At 38.9% G+C, this 17,638-nt stretch overlaps 1 non-coding gene across 1 annotated transcript; it reads right to left on the minus strand.

Moving 5' to 3' along the window:
- Positions 1 to 11,045: 11,045 nt before the first annotated feature.
- On the minus strand, positions 11,046 to 11,152 carry LOC141715878 (small nucleolar RNA R71). The gene has a single exon (XR_012572623.1). It is a non-coding gene; the product is annotated as a small nucleolar RNA R71 (small nucleolar RNA).
- Positions 11,153 to 17,638: the final 6,486 nt, after the last annotated feature.

The raw sequence follows: 17,638 nt of genomic DNA on the forward strand, positions 1-17,638 counted from the left end.
TATTCCTTGTCCACCAGTGACATATCATTTAACAGTTTGACAATCCTGTCATATAAATCAGTTAATGACTCATCAGCTTTTGAGTCAAAGTGCTCATACTCTTGAGTGAGTATAGTCCTCCTGTTCTTCTTGATTACATCAGTTCCCTGGCATCTTGTCTTCAATGCATCCCATATCTCCTTTGCAGTCTTGCAATGAATTACCCTGTTTGAAATGACATTATCAATGGCACTATGTTGTTAGGATTTATACTGAAATATTCGTTTGAAGTATATACTTTAATAATAAATTATTTGAGAATCTTGAATGCATGTTTTCACATAGTCTGTATATTATATATTGTAGACAATCTAGTATTAAATGGGATAGCAGAAGATTAGATTGTCAAACTCCTTATATAATATAATAAAGGTTCACAGTCTAATTGGTATTAGACAAACCACTGGAACGGCTGAAGTATTATTTAGAAATATTTTATCTTGACTATTGAATAATACTTGTATACTTTGTGTATATTGAACGGGATCAAAATAGTAGAATACTAAGATTCTACGATATTATTATTGCTTAGGTTCTTAATCCGGATGTAGTAATTGACACTTGTATTTAATGCACATGCCTTGATTCATACATAAGTAATTTGTTTTAAATTACGAATTTATGTATTGGTAAATGACATCATATGCAGAGTGGGATATTAACTATAAAAGGAAACTGTGTCCGAAAAATATATTCGGGTGATGATGTCCTCTGAAAGCTCATAAAGATAATTATGCTTTAGTCCTGCAGGAAGATTTGTTCTTGAATAATTATAAGGTTGAGTGGATGATCAAGGATAAAAGATATTGATTAAATTAATTGTCAAAATTAATTTAATTAATGGACATGCGATATCTTAAACATGGGGAATTTATAAGCAATTAATATGGGAGCCGAATTAAATAATTAATTTACGGAATTAGGAAAGGTAGTGCAAATATTAATTCTTTAGTGGATTGAATTATTATTTAATGACATTGGGCTTGGCCCTGAAATGTCATTGGAAGGCCTGACCTAATGGTCCATGATCCCTACTGTAGCCTATATATATTCTCATTCTCCTAAAGTTAGGGTGAACACACAAAAAACAAAATCACATCCTAGGGTTTGAGAGAGGGAGTCATTTTTCTCAAGGAGCTAGCTAGGGTTTTGGAATTTCGTAGCTTTGGGAGAGGTATACCTTGGGAGATCGAAGCCCGCACTTCGTCCAAGGAGAATCAGGGAATACAGTAGAAGACGTGGATTTGAATCGCTTGCGTTGTAGCGATTAAGGTTAATGTTCTATTCGTACTCTTTTAATTAATATCATAAAACGCAGGGCCAAGATTCGATAGTTCCAACAATTGGTATCAAGAGCCTGGTTCTAGGTTCTGCGTTTTATGATATGTTGTCCATGTCATGATTAAATATGCATGTATATAGTGGTATGCTTATATTGATTCTGTGATGCAGGTTATTATTCACTATTATGGTCCATGTTTTAATTATGTGTTTGGATCCCACGTGGTTTAATCGTGGTTATTTTGTTATTATTGGATTCCACATGGTTTATCGTGGTTTTGTTGTAAATCACGAGGGTTGATCGTGAAAGTTTTGTTTTTTCCCATTCTGATCTTGTAATCTTGTAAATAAATTTATAATTGTTTTAGATTATGATCTGATGTAATAGAATAGGCTGGTTCATCTGTATTATTTTGTATGTGATCAATGGAGTTGCAAGAAACAGAGATTTTCCGCTGCTACATTCTATTTTCTGGGTGCTTCGCTGTTTTGGCTGCAGATTTTGCATACGATGTCCAATTTGGGCGTACGATACCTTTTCGTAAATGGTAGAACGAGACGATTTGCGATCAAAGACCATTGACCCATTATTTCAAGGCGTTTTGAGGCTGTTTAGGCCTCCAACCGGGCTCTCGAAGATTTCCAGAATTTTTCGAAGGATGAATTCGAAGCTATTTTTTTGGGGCCATAATAGTGGATGTGTTTTATTATGTTTTACATAATTTATGCTTCTCTTGATTATTGCTACTATGTGTTTCTTGTTTGTGTTGTTATGCCATGTGATACTAACCCTTAGCATGCTAGAATGACATGGACATAGAGATGTTTTTATTAATGCTTTAATCATGATAGTATGCTACTATGTTATGTGTTCTTTGTGTTGTTATAATACATGTGGACTTCGAAGAAATAACATAGGACGATACATCTAGATTAAATCCTCAAAGTAAATACTAAGTGGGAGAGGGAATTAATATGAAATTAAATCCCATGGTCTCCATTATTGTTTGTATATAATTTAACATAAAGACGAATATAAATTATATATACGTCACCCGTCGTGACATGTAATTTATGGTGTCTAGAATGTTATAGAAATTACTAGAACAAACTTCTTAAATTAATAAGTTTTAAAAAGGAATAAATACGAATTTTCTTTATTTCTGATATGGGGCGATTTTGTCAAAAACGGGTTCATCGAACTTGTAAGGCTGCGGGTATTAAGTGAGACCGATGTGACTCCTCCACTACCTAGAAATCAAACCATTGATGAATATTGAATTGAAGTATTCTATTCAAGGAAAAATTACGAATATTGAAAGGTATACACGCCACCCATCGTGGCGTACCAAGTTCCATAGATTTCGAATAATTTAAGATTTGATGATGGTATAGACTTAGCTATGAAAAATAATATACACCACCCCAACGTGGCATATTGTTTAGTAATAGGACCGAAGTAACATTTAAACAAATTTAGGTGGTATACATGTCACACATCGTGGCATACCAGAAACTTATGGTGTTTAGATGTTAGTGCATTTAATTTTAATAATTGTTAGAGGAATCAATAGGTCTTAATATTTAATGCACCCTTATTTATGTGTAATGTGATGTATTTTTATGCATGATTCTCAGGATAAAATGGGCTTTAATCTACTATTCACCATACTTAAGGATAACAAACTTACCGGACCTAACTATATTGAATGGAAACGAAATTTGGACATTGTGTTGACTGTTGAGGAGTACAAGTTTTACACTTATGAACCCAAGCCTGATCAGCATGCTGCTGATGCTCCTGAAGATGAGAAAGAGTCTTATAAGCGGTGGATTAAGGCTGATGAGATGTCGCGATTTTACATTCTGGCAGCAATGTCGGGCATTTTGCAGCATCAGCATCAGTCTATGGCCACTACTTCGGATATGCTCTTTAATCTCAAGGAACTTTTTGGAGATCAGAATAGGGCTGCTAGGCAAGTAGCCATGAAGGCTTTAATGAACACTCAGATGGCTGAAGAAACACCTATAAGGGATCATGTTCTCAAGATGATGTCACATCTAAATGAGATAGAGATCCTTGGTGCTGAACTTGACGGGGAAACCCAGATTGACATTATCCTTATGAGCTTGTCCAAGAGTTTTGAGCAGTTCCGCTTGAATTACAACATGAACAAGAGGCAGTATAGTCTCGCGGAACTGCTGACAGAACTTCAGGAAACTGAAGGATTATTTCGGCAGAGTGTTCAAGTGAATGTTGTTGAGAAAGGTTCTTCCTCTAAGCCGAAAGGTATTAAGAAGAAGAAAAAGGCTCAGATACAAAAAGTTGTGAAGGCAGTGGGAGTTCAAGGTGGTGTGAAAAAGTATAAGGGAAAGTGCTTCAGGTGCAAATAGTCAGGTCACTGGAAACAAGATTGTCATCTTCCTAAGAAGACAAACAATACTGGTATGTATCTTTCTCTAGTTACAGAAACATTTATAGCGGCTATATCTACGAGCACTTGGTGTGTAGATACAGGAGCCATTGATCATGTTTGTAATTCTATGTAGGGGTTCCAACTATCTAGAATGCTTAGAGATGGTGAGATATACGTGTTCATGGGAGATGCTACGAAAGTAGCAGTAGTTGTAGTAGGAGTTATTCATTTATCTTTTGGTTCTAATAGGATTTTGGTTTTGAGCAATAGTCTTTATGTACCTTCTTTTAGAAGGAATTTAATTTTGGTTTCTAAACTTGCTTTGGATGGTTATAATGGTTGTTTGGATCGTAATGTTTCTATTATGATGAATAAACGAATTATATGTTCTGGAACATTGTAAGACAATTTGTATATAATTAATCCTAGTCAACCGGCACTGCAACTGCAATATAGGGAATTGAACAACACATCTTCTAACTCTATTAAAAGAAAGGAACCTTCTAGTTTGAACCAAACATATCTTTGGCACTTGAGATTAGGTCATATTAACTTGAGAAGGATTCAAAGACTGGTAGTAGACGGGCCTTTAAGCTCATTGGCAGTGGAGCCATTTCCAGTTTGTGAATCCTGCTTGGAAGGTAAAATGACTAATAGGCCTTTCAAGGCAAAGGGGGATAGAGCCAAACAAGTGTTAGAATTGGTTCACTCTGATTTATGTGGACTCATGAATATCCAAACAAGAGGTGGTTATGAGTATTTCGTCACTTTTATTCATGATTATTCTAGATATGGGTACGTTTATTTGTTGCGCCATAAGTCTGAGTGCTTTGATAAGTTCAAAGAGTACAAAGCTAAAACGGAGAAGCGACTTAATAAAAGTATCAAGTCACTATGATCAGATCGTGGTGGCGAATACTTGCTTGGAGAATTTAGGGAATATTCATCAGAAAATGGGATAGAATCCCAGTTAACTGCACCAGGCACACCCCAGCAGGACGGTGTAGCAGAGAGAAGGAACCGGACTCTTTTAGAGAGTGTTAGATCGATGTTGAGTTATTCGGATTTACCCAAGTCATTTTGGGGACATGCCTTAGAGACAGCAGCTTATCTTCTGAACTTAGTACCTTCTAAGTCGGTTCCTAAAACCCCCTTAGAACTGTGGACCGGGGATAAACCGAGTCTAAGACACATTCGGATATGGGGTTGTCCGGCACATGTGCTGAACAAGAACACGACTAAGTTAGAATCTCGTATAGAAGTAAAGTGTTTGTAGGCTACCCCATGGGAATGAAAGGTTATTTATTTTATAGTTCGAAGAGTCGAGATGTTATTTTTAGCACCAATGCAAGATTCTTAGAGGAGGACTATATAATGAATCACAAACCCATGAGTAGTGTTGTTTTAGAGGAACTAGTGGGAGGGACAGATAATACCCATAAAGCTGTAGTACAAGTAGAACAACCACAACAAAATGTACAACCTGTCACTAATACGGCACCAGTGCCTCGTCGTAGTGGGAGGGTTGTTCAACAGCCTGATAGATTCATAGTTTTTGGGAGAGTCTTCAGACTTGGTCTCTGGTGAACATGATGATGATCCCCATACATACGAAGAGGCTATACAAGACAAAGATGCAGATCTTTGGCAAAAGGCAATAGAATTTGAGATGGAATCAATGTATTCTGATCAGGTCTGGGAGCTCGTGGAACCACCCAAAGGTATAAAACCTATTGGATGTAAGTGGATCTACAAGAAAAAGAGGGGATTAGATAAAAAGGTGAAAGCCTGGAAAGCAAGACTTGTTGCGAAAGGGTATACTCAGAAAGAAGGTATCGATTATGAGGAAACCTTTTCGCCGGTAGTCATACTTAAGTCAATCCGTATTCTTTTATCTATTGCAACTCATCTCGATTATGAGATTTGGCAAATGGATGTCAAGATAGCTTTCCTTAGTGGAAGTCTTGAAGAAACCATCTATATTCAGCAACCAAAGGGATTCATTAAAGAAGGCCAAGAGCATCTTGTATGTAAGCTTAAGAGGTCTATTTATGGACTTAAATAAGCTTTTAGGTATTGGAACATTCGTTTTGATCAGGCAGTCCAGTCGTATGGATTTGATCAAAGTCCAAGCGAAGCATGCGTGTATAAGAGATGTGAGGGAAATGCAGTGGTTTTTCTAGTACTATATGTTGATGACATTTTACTCATTGGAAACAATGTTAAGATGTTGTCTTCAATAAAGGCATGGTTTTTCAAACAATTTGAAATGAAGGACTTAGGTGAAGCAGCATACATCCTTGGGATCAAAGTTATAAGGGATCGCAAGAAAAGGATGTTGGCTTTATCTCAGGAGCCCTACATAGATGATGTATTAGCTCGTTTTAACATGCAGGACTCCAAGAAGGGTAATTTACCTTTCAGACATGGAATTTCTCTATCAAAGAATCAGTGCCCTTCGACACCTAAGGAGATAGAGAACATGAAGGCAGTTCCTTATGCTTTGGCATGTGGAAGCCTAATGTATGCTATGTTATTATGAGGCCTGATATCTGCTTTGCCGTGGGCATGGTTAGCCGATACCAGTCAAACCCAGGACAGGAACATTGGAGTGCAGTAAAAACAATACTCAAGTACCTGCGAAGGACTAAGGAGTATATGTTAGTTTACAAGTCCTCTGATTTATTGCCTCTGGGATATACTGATTCAGATTTCCAGACAGATAAGGATAAGAGAAAATCCACCTCGGGATGTGTTTTTACTTTGGGAGGTGGAGCCGTAATATGGAGGAGTGTGAAGCAGAAATGCATTACAGACTCAACCATGGAAGCCGAATATGTGGCAGCCTCTGAGGCAGCCAAAGAGGCTATATGGTTCCCAAACTTCTTGCTGGATTTGGATGTGGTTCCTAATTTACCACGGCAAATCACGTTTTATTGTGATAATACTGGTGCTGTGGCAAATACCAGAGAACAACGGGCCCATAAGGCAGCAAAAGACATAGAGCGTAAGTATCACCTCATACGGAAGTTCGTTAAGCGAGGAGATATCATTGTGGCTGATATAGCATCAAAGGATAACCGAGCAGATCCTTTCATGAAGAGCTTACCAGCTAAGGCTTTTCAGAAGCACGTGGAAGCGCTAGGAGTCAGATACTTGGTCACATAGTTATATAGTTGGTAGTGGATTGCTTGTAATAAACGCTGATATATTCAAAGAAAATCTTGAGTATAAGTGGGAGATTGTTAGGGTTTATACTGAAATATTCGTTTGAAGTATATACTTTAATAATAAATTATTTTAGAATCTTGAATGCATGTTTTCACATAGTCTGTATATTATATATTGTAGACAATCTAGTATCAAATGGGATAGCAGAAGATTAGATTGTCAAACTCCTTATATAATATAATAAAGGTTCACAGTCTAATTGGTATTAGACAAACCACTGGAACGGCTGAAGTATTATTTAGAAATATTTTATCTTAACTATTGAATAATACTTGTATACTTTGTGTATATTGAACGGGATCAAAATAGTAGAATAATTGTTTCTTTTATTCTGAAAATAAAGAAGAACTAAGATTCTACGATATTATTATTGCTTAGGTTCTTAATCTGGATGTAGTAATTGACACTTGTATTTAATGCACATGCCTTGATTCATACATTAAGTAATTTGTTTTAAATTACGAATTTATGTATTGGTAAATGACATCATATGCAGAGTGGGATATTAACTATAAAAGGAAACTGTGTGCGAAAAATATTCGGGTGATGATGTCCTCTTGAAAGCTCATAAAGATAATTATGCTTTAGTCCTGCAGGCAGATTTGTTCTTGAATAATTATAAGGTTGAGTGGATGATCAAGGATAAAATATATTGATTAAATTAATTGTCAGAAATTAATTTAATTAATGTACATGCGATATCTTAAACATGGGGAATTTATAAGCAATTAATATGGGAGCCGAATTAAATAATTAATTTACGGAATTAGGAAAGGTAGTGCAAATATTAATTCTTTAGTGGATTGAATTAATATTTAATGACATTGGGCTTGGCCCGGAATGTCATTGGAAGGCCTGACCTAATGGTCCATGATCCCTACTGTAGCCTATATATATTCTCATTCTCCTAAAGCTAGGGTGAACACATAAAAAACGAAATCACATCCTAGGGTATGAGAGAGGGAGCCATTTTTCTCAAGGAGCCAGCTAGGGTTTTGGAATTTCGGAGCTTTGGAAGAGGTACACCTTGGGAGATCGAAGCCCACACTTCGTCCAAGGAGAATCAAGGAATACAGTAGAAGACGTAGATTTGAATCGCTTGCGTCGTAGCGATTAAGATTAATGTTCTATTCATACTCTTTTAATTAATATCATAAAATGCAGGGCCAAGATTCGATAGTTCCAACATATGCAGTAAATGCCTTACCCTTGCATCCTTGGCAATAGATAAGATGTCTTCAGCTGTGTACTCACCTTTCTCCTTTGGTATGGTCTTCGCTGGTTGATCAGCAACTACAACAGAGAGCTTGGTAGGCTTATGTGGTCCTTCATTAATTCTGTCAAGGTATTCTAGATATGTAGCTTCCAAAAACATAGCCATCTTCACTTTCCATATGGGATACTCAGAAGGTCTCAGTATGGGAACCCTAATAGTCTCATATCGACTGTGGGTTTGAGTGTTTTGAATTTCTTGAGTTTTAGTGGGCTTGGTTAGAGTTTGTGCTTCTTCAGACATGATTGTTTGGATCTTTATTGTTTGTGTGTTAACAAATAAGCTCTGATACCACTTGTTAGGTCACATAACACTGTAGAAGGGGGTTGAATACAGTGTTAATATAATCAAATCGATTTAACACAGGTATGTAACAAAGATCAAATATATTCAATAAACTCTGTTATAATATGAATTGTTGTTCTCTCTCAGTGATGAACAAATATCACTAAGAGCTGCTAGGTTATAATGTTTAATCTTCTCGATAATGATAACACATTTAATGTAAACCCTAAGTCTGTGTTTATATAGTACACAGTTACAAGATAACTTCTAATTGATATGGAATACAATTCTGTCTCCTAAAATATATCAATTAGATATCTTCTACAAGTCTTCCAGTCTTCTAACTCTTTCCATGCATATCTTCTTTTATTTTAGTCTCGATCTTCTCTTGTAAATCAGCTTCCTTCCTTAACTGAAAGTCTTCTGATAAGTGGCATTTTATACCACTTAGAACATTTTGTAATGGCTTGAATTGGTGTCTTGAAATCAAGTATTTTGTGTATTTGATGCATTTTTCTAGTGTTTTTGCTATTTCAGGGTATAACTTGCGTAATTAGGGAGATTTCATCATAATCAGCCTAGGGAAGTACTTGGAACCAGTTACGGGGCGTTTGTGAAGAAATCAGCAAAATCAGAAGCAAGAAGTGGAATTTTCCAGAATGTGTACAGGCGCCCGCCTAGAAACTGCATGCGACCGCCTGGAAAGCAGGCGCCCGCGTGGGATTGGAGGCGGCCGCCTGGGGTCGGAATTTTAGATTCTGGATTTTCTAATTTGAGTTCTATTGGGCTTCTGACGGCGCTGTTTCTTGTGGACTCTTATATAAGTAATCTTGGGAGATGTTTTCACAAGTAACAAGCAAGGAGCAAGTAACAAGGAGAGAAGATTAAGAAGACCGTTTTAGCACGCAACAACGAAGAAGAGGAAGCATACGTTATCTTGTGATTCTTTTAATTCATTGTAACAGTGGATGCTAGTTTTCTGTACTTTGAACCTTAATACTCTTGTGACGTACTCTGTTTTTATTAAGTATTTTTATTAGTTTATTTCGTTGTGTTATTATCATGTTTTCATATGAACCCATGGTGACGATGAGTTCTATCATGGGCTAATCGTGATCATGGGGTCGTAGAGGATTTACTATAGATTTCTTTAGTTAATTGTTTAATACCTTGGTATGTGATGATTGTATGATATCTAGCATAGGTTGTGCTTATTCGTCTTATGTGCGTCGCGAACATATAAGATAGCGTGTTAATCTCTTGTGAAGTGACAATGAATTTTGAGATTTAGAACTTGCCATGCTAGCATAGGTTCATGTATTGTATGCATGATTAGTGGGTAACTCTAACGGTTTTACTTGCCCTGTGTAATCCTAAAGAATAACTTGTGCTTAAATCGTTATGTTGTCAAATTATGTAGACATATAGGGTCTCAACATAATTGATGACTATTCAACTTCTATCTTAATTATGGATGCTTGGAAGAATGGTATTTTTGCAACGAAAGTTGGCTTTTATCAGTTTCGTGTTGTTCGATTAATATCATGACCATTACATGCTAAGGGTAATAACAATAACTATTGAATGAGGTAGTAATGAAGTTATGATCTCCTGTGTGTTTAATATTGTTAATTCAAGTGTTAATTTAAGTGTTTAATTTTCATAGTTAATAATTAGTTAATCAACCTTAAGTGTTATTGTCTTAACATTGAAGAGTAATCATACATTGGTGAGTGAGTGTTAATTAAATATAATTAATCAGAGTCTTTGTGGGAACGAACTAGAAATCATTCTATATTACTTGCGAACGCGCATACTTGCGTGAATTATTAGCGCATGCTTTGTGCCTAACAAGTTTTTGGCGCCGCTGCCGGGGACTCGGTCTTAATTTGTTTAGTTTATGTATTTGCCATCAGTGGTCATTAGGACTCATTGATTAAGACTTGTTACTTACTGTTTTCGGTTGTGTTTCAGGTACTCTAGCGAGCGTTTATGCAAACACATTCTCGCACTCGCAAGAGGACTCTAGATACGGCTGAGGAGACAGATTCACTTCTTGACATTCCGGAGAAGTTATATTTTGAAGATTCGGATAAAGAGAGTGAAAAGAAATAAACTGTAATAATGGGTGATCGTATAGTTCCAGCAGATCCAGCTCTTATGGACTTTTCTCGGCCTAAAATTGAAGACATTCAGTCAAGCATCATTCATCCGGCTATTCAGGCCAATACTTTCGAAATCAAGTCAGGCACTATTCAGATGGTACAAAATTCTGTTTCTTTCGGAGGTGTTGCGATTGAAGATCCCAACATGCATATCAGGAATTTTGTCGAGATCTGCAATACTTTCAAATATAATGGTGTCACTGATGAGGCTATCAAGTTGAGGCTTTTCCCATTCTCTCTTAGAGATAAAGCTAAGGACTGGTTATATTCTTTACCAGCTATGTCCATCACTACTTGGGAAGATCTTATGCCAAAATATTTCTGGTGAAGTTCTATCCAATGGCCAAGACTGCAGCTATGAGGAGTGCTCTTACTCAGTTTGCGCAGCAACCAGCAGAATCTATGTGCGAAGCTTGGGAGCGCTATAAGGAGATGTTGAGAAATTGTCCACATCATGGTATTCCTAACTGGATGGTGATCACTGGGTTCTATAATGGTTTGGGTGCCCAATCTCGGCCCATGCTCGATGCAGCTTCTGGAGGCGCCTTGTGGGCCAAAAGCTATACTGAGGCCTATAATCTCATTGAAACTATGGCTACAAATGAGTATCAAAACCCAACTCAAAGGATGATGCCTGGGAAGGTAGCAGGTATTCTGGAAGTTGATGCAGCTCCAGCTATTGCAACACAGCTCCAAGCACTGTCTATGAAGGTCGATTCTTTATCCAACTATGGAGTCAATCCAATAGCTATTATCTGTGAGCTTTGTGCAGGATCTCATACTATGGATCAGTGTTCTCTTATTAATGAATCTGTTCAGTATGTGAACAATTATCAGCGACTACAGCAGTCTATACCAGCTACTTATCATCCTAATAACAGAAATCATCCCAATTTCAGCTGGAGCAATAATCAGAATGCTGTTCAGCAACCATATCAGCAAGCTGTAAGTAAACAGTTTAATCCACCTGGATTCCAGCAACCTCAGCAATATGCTCAAAAGCAATCATATCCACAACAAGGATGTACTGCTCCACCTTCTAGCGCTGATTTCGAGGAGCTAAAGCTGCTATGCAAAAGTCAGGCTATTTCTATCAAGACCTTGGTGAATCAAATCAGTCAAATAGCCAATGCCTTGCTCAATCGTTAACCTGGCACACTTCCCAGTGATACTGAAGTGCCAGGCAGGAAGGAAGCTAAAGAGCAAGTTAAAGCTGTTACCTTAAGGTCTGGAAAAGTTGTTGATGCTGAAAAAGCAAAAGATGGAAAAGCTGAAGTTGTAGATGAAGAAGAAAAGCAAAAGGAAAAAGAGGGGGATCCAAGGAAGACAACTGTTGAACACACTCTACCTGAGGGTAACACAGGGGAGAAACAGCTCTATCCTCCACCACCTTTTCCTAAGCGATTGCAAAAACAAAAGTTGGATAAGCAATTCGGTAAGTTTCTGGAGGTGTTAAAGAAACTTCACATCAACATACCTTTCGCTGAGGCTCTGGAGCAAATGCCTAGTTATGCGAAATTCATGAAAGGTATTCTTTCAAGGAAGGTGAAACTGGATGATCTTGATACCGTTGCTCTAACGAAAGAGTGCAGTGTTGTGCTGCAACAAAAGTTACCTCCAAAGCTTAAGGATCCAGGTAGCTTCACCATTCCTTGCATCATTGGCAAGTTGTCATTCGACAATTGTCTTTGTGATTTGGGAGCAAGCATCAATCTGATGTCGTTGTCTATCTTCAAAAAGCTGAATTTGCCTAATCTGAAGCCCACCTACATGTCTCTACAATTGGTTGATCGTTCTATTACATACCCACGAGGCATCGTGGAGGACGTGCTAGTAAAGGTGGACAAGCTCATCTTTCCTGCAGACTTTGTCATTCTGGATTTCGAGGAAGATAAGAAGATTCCCATAATCTTGGGAAGACCTTTCTTGGCTACAGACCGTACCTTGATCGATGTGCAAAAAGGTGAACTTACTATGCGAGTGCAAGATCAGGATGTAACATTCAATGTATTCAATGCGATAAAATTCCCTACGGAAGATGAGGAGTGCTTCAAGGTGGATTTGATTGATTCTGCAGTACTTCAGAACTTGATCATGTGCTAAGGTCTGATGCCTTAGAAAAAGCCTTATTGGGGGAATTTGACAGTGAAGATGAGGAAGGCAATGAGCAACTATAATATCTAAATGCTTCTCCTTGGAAGCAAAAGCTAGAAATGCCATTTGAATCTCTTTATAATACTGATCTCAAGAATGCTGAGGGAAAGCTCAAACCATCTATTGAGGAAGCATCTACTTTGGAGCTTAAACCATTGCCTGAACACTTTAGGTATGCTTTTTTAGGTGATGCATCTACTTTGCCTGTTATTATTGCATCTGACCTTTCAGGTAGTGATGAGGACAAGCTCTTGAAGATCTTGAGAGAATTCAAATCGGCCATCGGATAGACTATATCAGATATAAAAGGGATCAGCCCTTCGTACTACATGCATAAAATTCTGCTAGAGGAAGTTAGCAATCTGACTGTTGAGCAACAGCGAAGACTTAATCCTATCATGAAAGAAGTGGTGAAGAAAGAAATTCTAAAGTGGCTGGATGCAGGAATCATATATCCTATTTCTGACAGTTCTTGGGTGAGCCCCGTGCAATGTGTACCTAAGAAAGAAGGTAAACTGTGGTAGCAAATGAGAAGAACGAGCTCATCCCCACTCGAACAGTCACAGGATGGAGGGTATGCATGGACTACAGAAAGTTGAATAAAGCTACGAGGAAGGATCAATTCCCTCTTCCATTTGTTGATCGGATGCTTGACACGTTAGCTGGTCATGAGTATTATTATCTTCTAGATGGCTATTCGGGCTACAATCAGATTTGCATTGCACCAGAAGATCAAGAGAAGACTACTTTCACTTGTCCATTTGGCACGTTTGTGTTTCGCAGGGTTTCTTCTGGATATATTCTCTGATATGATTGGAAATAATATTTAAGTGTTCATGGACGACTTCTCCGTCTTTGGACATTTATTTGATGAATGTTTGAATAATCTCCGTTTGGTGCTCAAAAGGTGTGTGGAAACTAATTTGGTGCTCAATTGGGAAAAATGTCACTTCATGATGCAACAAGGCATCATTCTTGGGCATAAAGTCTCTAGCAAGGGCCTTGAGGTGGATAAGCCAAGGTGGGGGTCATTGAAAATCTTCCGCCACTTATTTCTGTGAAAGGAATCCGTAGTTTTCTTGGTCATGCGGATTTTTATCGGCGTTTTATCATGGACTTCTCTAAGATATCTAAGCCGTTGTGCAATTTGCTCGAGAAAGATGTGCCTTTCAAATTTGATGATGAATGTTTGGCAGCATTCGAGACTCTCAAGAAGAGTTTAATAACTGCACCAGTCATTAAGGCACCTGATTGGACAGAACCTTTTGAGATGATATGCGATCCAAGTGATTATGCAGTGGGAGTAGTTCTTGGGCAGTGCAAGAATAATATCTTTCATATGGTCTACTATGCTAGTAAGATGCTTAATGGGATCCAAATGAACTACACCACTACTGAGAAGGAGCTCTTGGCTATAGTTTTTGGTTTCAAAAAATTTCGATCTTATCTACTTGGGACAAAGGTGACAGTATTCACTGATCACGCTGCCATTCGCTATCTGGTCTCAAAGAAGGATTTGGAGCCTATACTTATTCGTTGGGTGCTCTTGCTACAGGAATTTGAGTTAGAGATCAAGGATCAAAAAGGTACCGAAAATCAAGTAGCTGACCATCTCTCTAGATTGGAGAATCCCGATTCTACTTCACATGATAAGACATTGATCAACGAATCTTTTCCGGATGAGTAGTTGTTCGCAGTTCAAGAGGAAGAGCCATGGTTCGCAGATAATGTGAACTATCTTGTCAGCAATATAATTCCTCCTAATATGAATACGGCTCAAAAGAAGAAGTTTCTGCATGAGGTGAAGTGGTACATGTGGGATGAACCATATTTGTTTAAACAAGGAGTTGGCCAGATCATCAGGAGATATATCCCATTCTGTGAGATGGAGGGGATATTACGAGACTGTCATTCCACAGTTTATGGTGGACATTATGGTGGTGAAAAGACAACGGCTCGTATTCTTCAAGCAGGTTTTTTCTGGCCTACATTGTTTAAGGATGCACATCAGTTCATTTTTAAGGTTTGATCGTTGCCAAAGAGTTGGGAATCTTACTAGAAAGGATGATATGCCTTTAAATGTGATGCTTGAAGTTGAGGTCTTCGATGTTTGGGGAATCGATTTCATGGGACCATTTATCTCATCCTGCAATAATCAGTACATTTTCTGGCAATCGATTATATCTCAAAATGGGTAGAAGTCAAGGCTCTGCCGACTAATGATGCAAAGGTAGTGTTGAGTTTTCTTCATAAGCAGATATTCACAAGGTTTGGAATGCCACGAGTTATCATAAGTGATGAGGGGTCGCATCTCTGCAATCGTAAGTTCACTTCTATGATGCAACGCTATAATGTGAATCATCGCATCGCTACTGCCTATCATCCACAAACTAATGGTCAAGCTAAAGTGTCTAATAGAGAGATCAAGTGCATTCTAGAGAAAGTTGTTTGTCCATCAAGGAAAGATTGGTCTTTGAAGCTCGATGAAGCTATTTGGGCTTATAGAACAGCATATAAGACTCTACTTGGGATGTCCCCATTTCAACTTGTCTATGGTAAGGGATGTCATTTACCTGCGGAGCTTGAGCATAAGACTTATTGGGCATTGAAGAAGTTAAACCTTGACACTTAGGATGTTCCCGTTTCAACTTGTCTATGGTAAGGGATGTCATTTACCTGCGGAGCTTGAGCATAAGGCTTATTGGGCATTGAAGAGGTTAAACCTTGATCTAGATGCAGCTAGGAAGAAGCGAATGCTTCAGTTAAATGAACTTGATGAATTTCGACTTCAAGCGTACAAAATAACAAAATGTACAAGGAAAAAGTAAAAAGATGGCATGACAGGAAGCTATCTCCTAAGTCATTTGTGTCGGGGCAACAAGTTCTTCTATTCAACTCTCGTCTCCGACTTTTTCCTGGAAAGTTGAAATCAAGGTGGTCTGGACCATTTATTGTCAAAACTGTGTTTCCACATGGAGCGGTGGAGATTTTTGAGAATGATCCGGGCCAAGCATTCAAAGTAAATGGTCAGAGGTTGAAGCACTATTATGGGGATACGGTAAACCGGGAAGTGGTTAGTGTTGTTTTATTGTCAACTTGATCGAATTACTCTACGTCAAGCTAATGACGTAAAAGAAGTGCTTCTTGGGAGGCAACCCAAGATATGAGACCATAGGAACCCTTAGAATTTAGTACTCTATCAAAAAACCCAAAAAAATCAGAAAAGCTGGCTGAAAAAATATTTTTTCCAAGGACCTTGCAGGCGCCCGCCTGCAGGTTCCAGGCGGCCGCTTGCTGGAAGGCGCCCGCCTGCTGGTTCCAGGAGACCGCCTGCGGACCTGAGTTTTGAAAATTCAGTTTTTCAGCTTATAAGAAAAACACAAAAACACAACCACAGCACTATAAACCCCATTACCCATGATTTTCTTCCTACAAATTAGCCACAACCCCACTCCTAATCTAATTCTAACCTTAATCATACCCTATATATACACACAACCTCTCCATATACCTCAAATACACTTTCAACTTACAAACCCTTTCCTACACACAAACCATAACTCTACAACTCTTACTCTCAGTTTCAATGGCACCAAAGAGATCTCGAACTGTCGATAGCAGTAGTACCATTCCGACTGCCGATTCTTCAAGGGGTACTGCTGCGAGGCCCCGATTGGTGGATAGGGCTGCTGAGGAGGAGTATGATAGGCTTCTAACTAAGCCGATTTTGAAGGAGAGTGGGTTTTTGCCATCGGGGAGGGATGGTGAGTTATTGTCGATGATTGCAGAGAAGGGTTGGATGACGTTTTGTGAGTCACCTGAGGCGGTCCCGATGAGTGTTGTTCGCGAGTTCTATGCGAATGCCAAGGCCGACAAGAATGGGTATTCTGTTGTTCGTGGGCATCTGTTGATTATCTGCCTGTGGCGATTCGCCGTGTTATTGGGCAGTGACAAAAGAAGCCCCGGGAGGAGAATTGGAATGAGAAGACCCTTGAGGATTTTGACTCAGATTTGATTATTGCTAATCTCTATCAGCCGGGCACGGTGTGGAAGTTTAAGACGGGATCCAACGAGTATCGTTCTTTTCCGGCTGTTGCGATGAATAGGTATGCCCGTGCATGGAATGCCTTTATTTGTGTTAATATTTTGCCTTCTTCGCATGCACATGAGGTTACAGTTGAGAAAGACAGGTTATTGTGAGGGATTTTGAATGAGGAGTATTATGTGGACCTTGGTGAGTTCATCTACCAAGGGATTTTGAAGTTTTTGAGGGGAAGGACGCATTACAACATCTCGTATGCCTCTATTGTCACGAAGCTATGTAAGGCAGTTGGAGTCCACTAGCCTTCTTATGAACAGCTGCAGATGTCGGCCGCTCCTATTGATTCATCGACGCTGAATGCAATGCAGGAGTGGACGGGTGGAGAGCCCGAGGAGCATGGTTTGGGATATCATCTCCCAAAAGGACGTCCAACAGTTGGTGCTACGATGGCTAGGCCCAGTCAGGCTCATGGTGAGGCAAGTTCTTCTAGAGCCCAGGGAGGAGATGGTTCAGGGATGGCTGATGTCCAGTACAGGAGGCTTTCCAGGAGGATGGATGTGATGTATGAGTCGTAGAGTAGGTTTGCATAGGAGCTCACCCTAGCGCTTGGGACTGCTTTTAGAGGCTTTGGAGCTGACATCCAGTGGCTCATTTTTGGTGAGGACTCTGCTTATCCGCCTCCTGACACTCCACCCTCTGAGGGTGATGATGATGATGATTTCTCTGAGTAGATATACCCTGTGTTCCTTTC

The sequence above is a fragment of the Apium graveolens genome, chromosome 3 (assembly GCF_009905375.1).
Source record: "Apium graveolens cultivar Ventura chromosome 3, ASM990537v1, whole genome shotgun sequence".
NCBI classification, from domain to species: Eukaryota; Viridiplantae; Streptophyta; class Magnoliopsida; order Apiales; family Apiaceae; genus Apium; species Apium graveolens.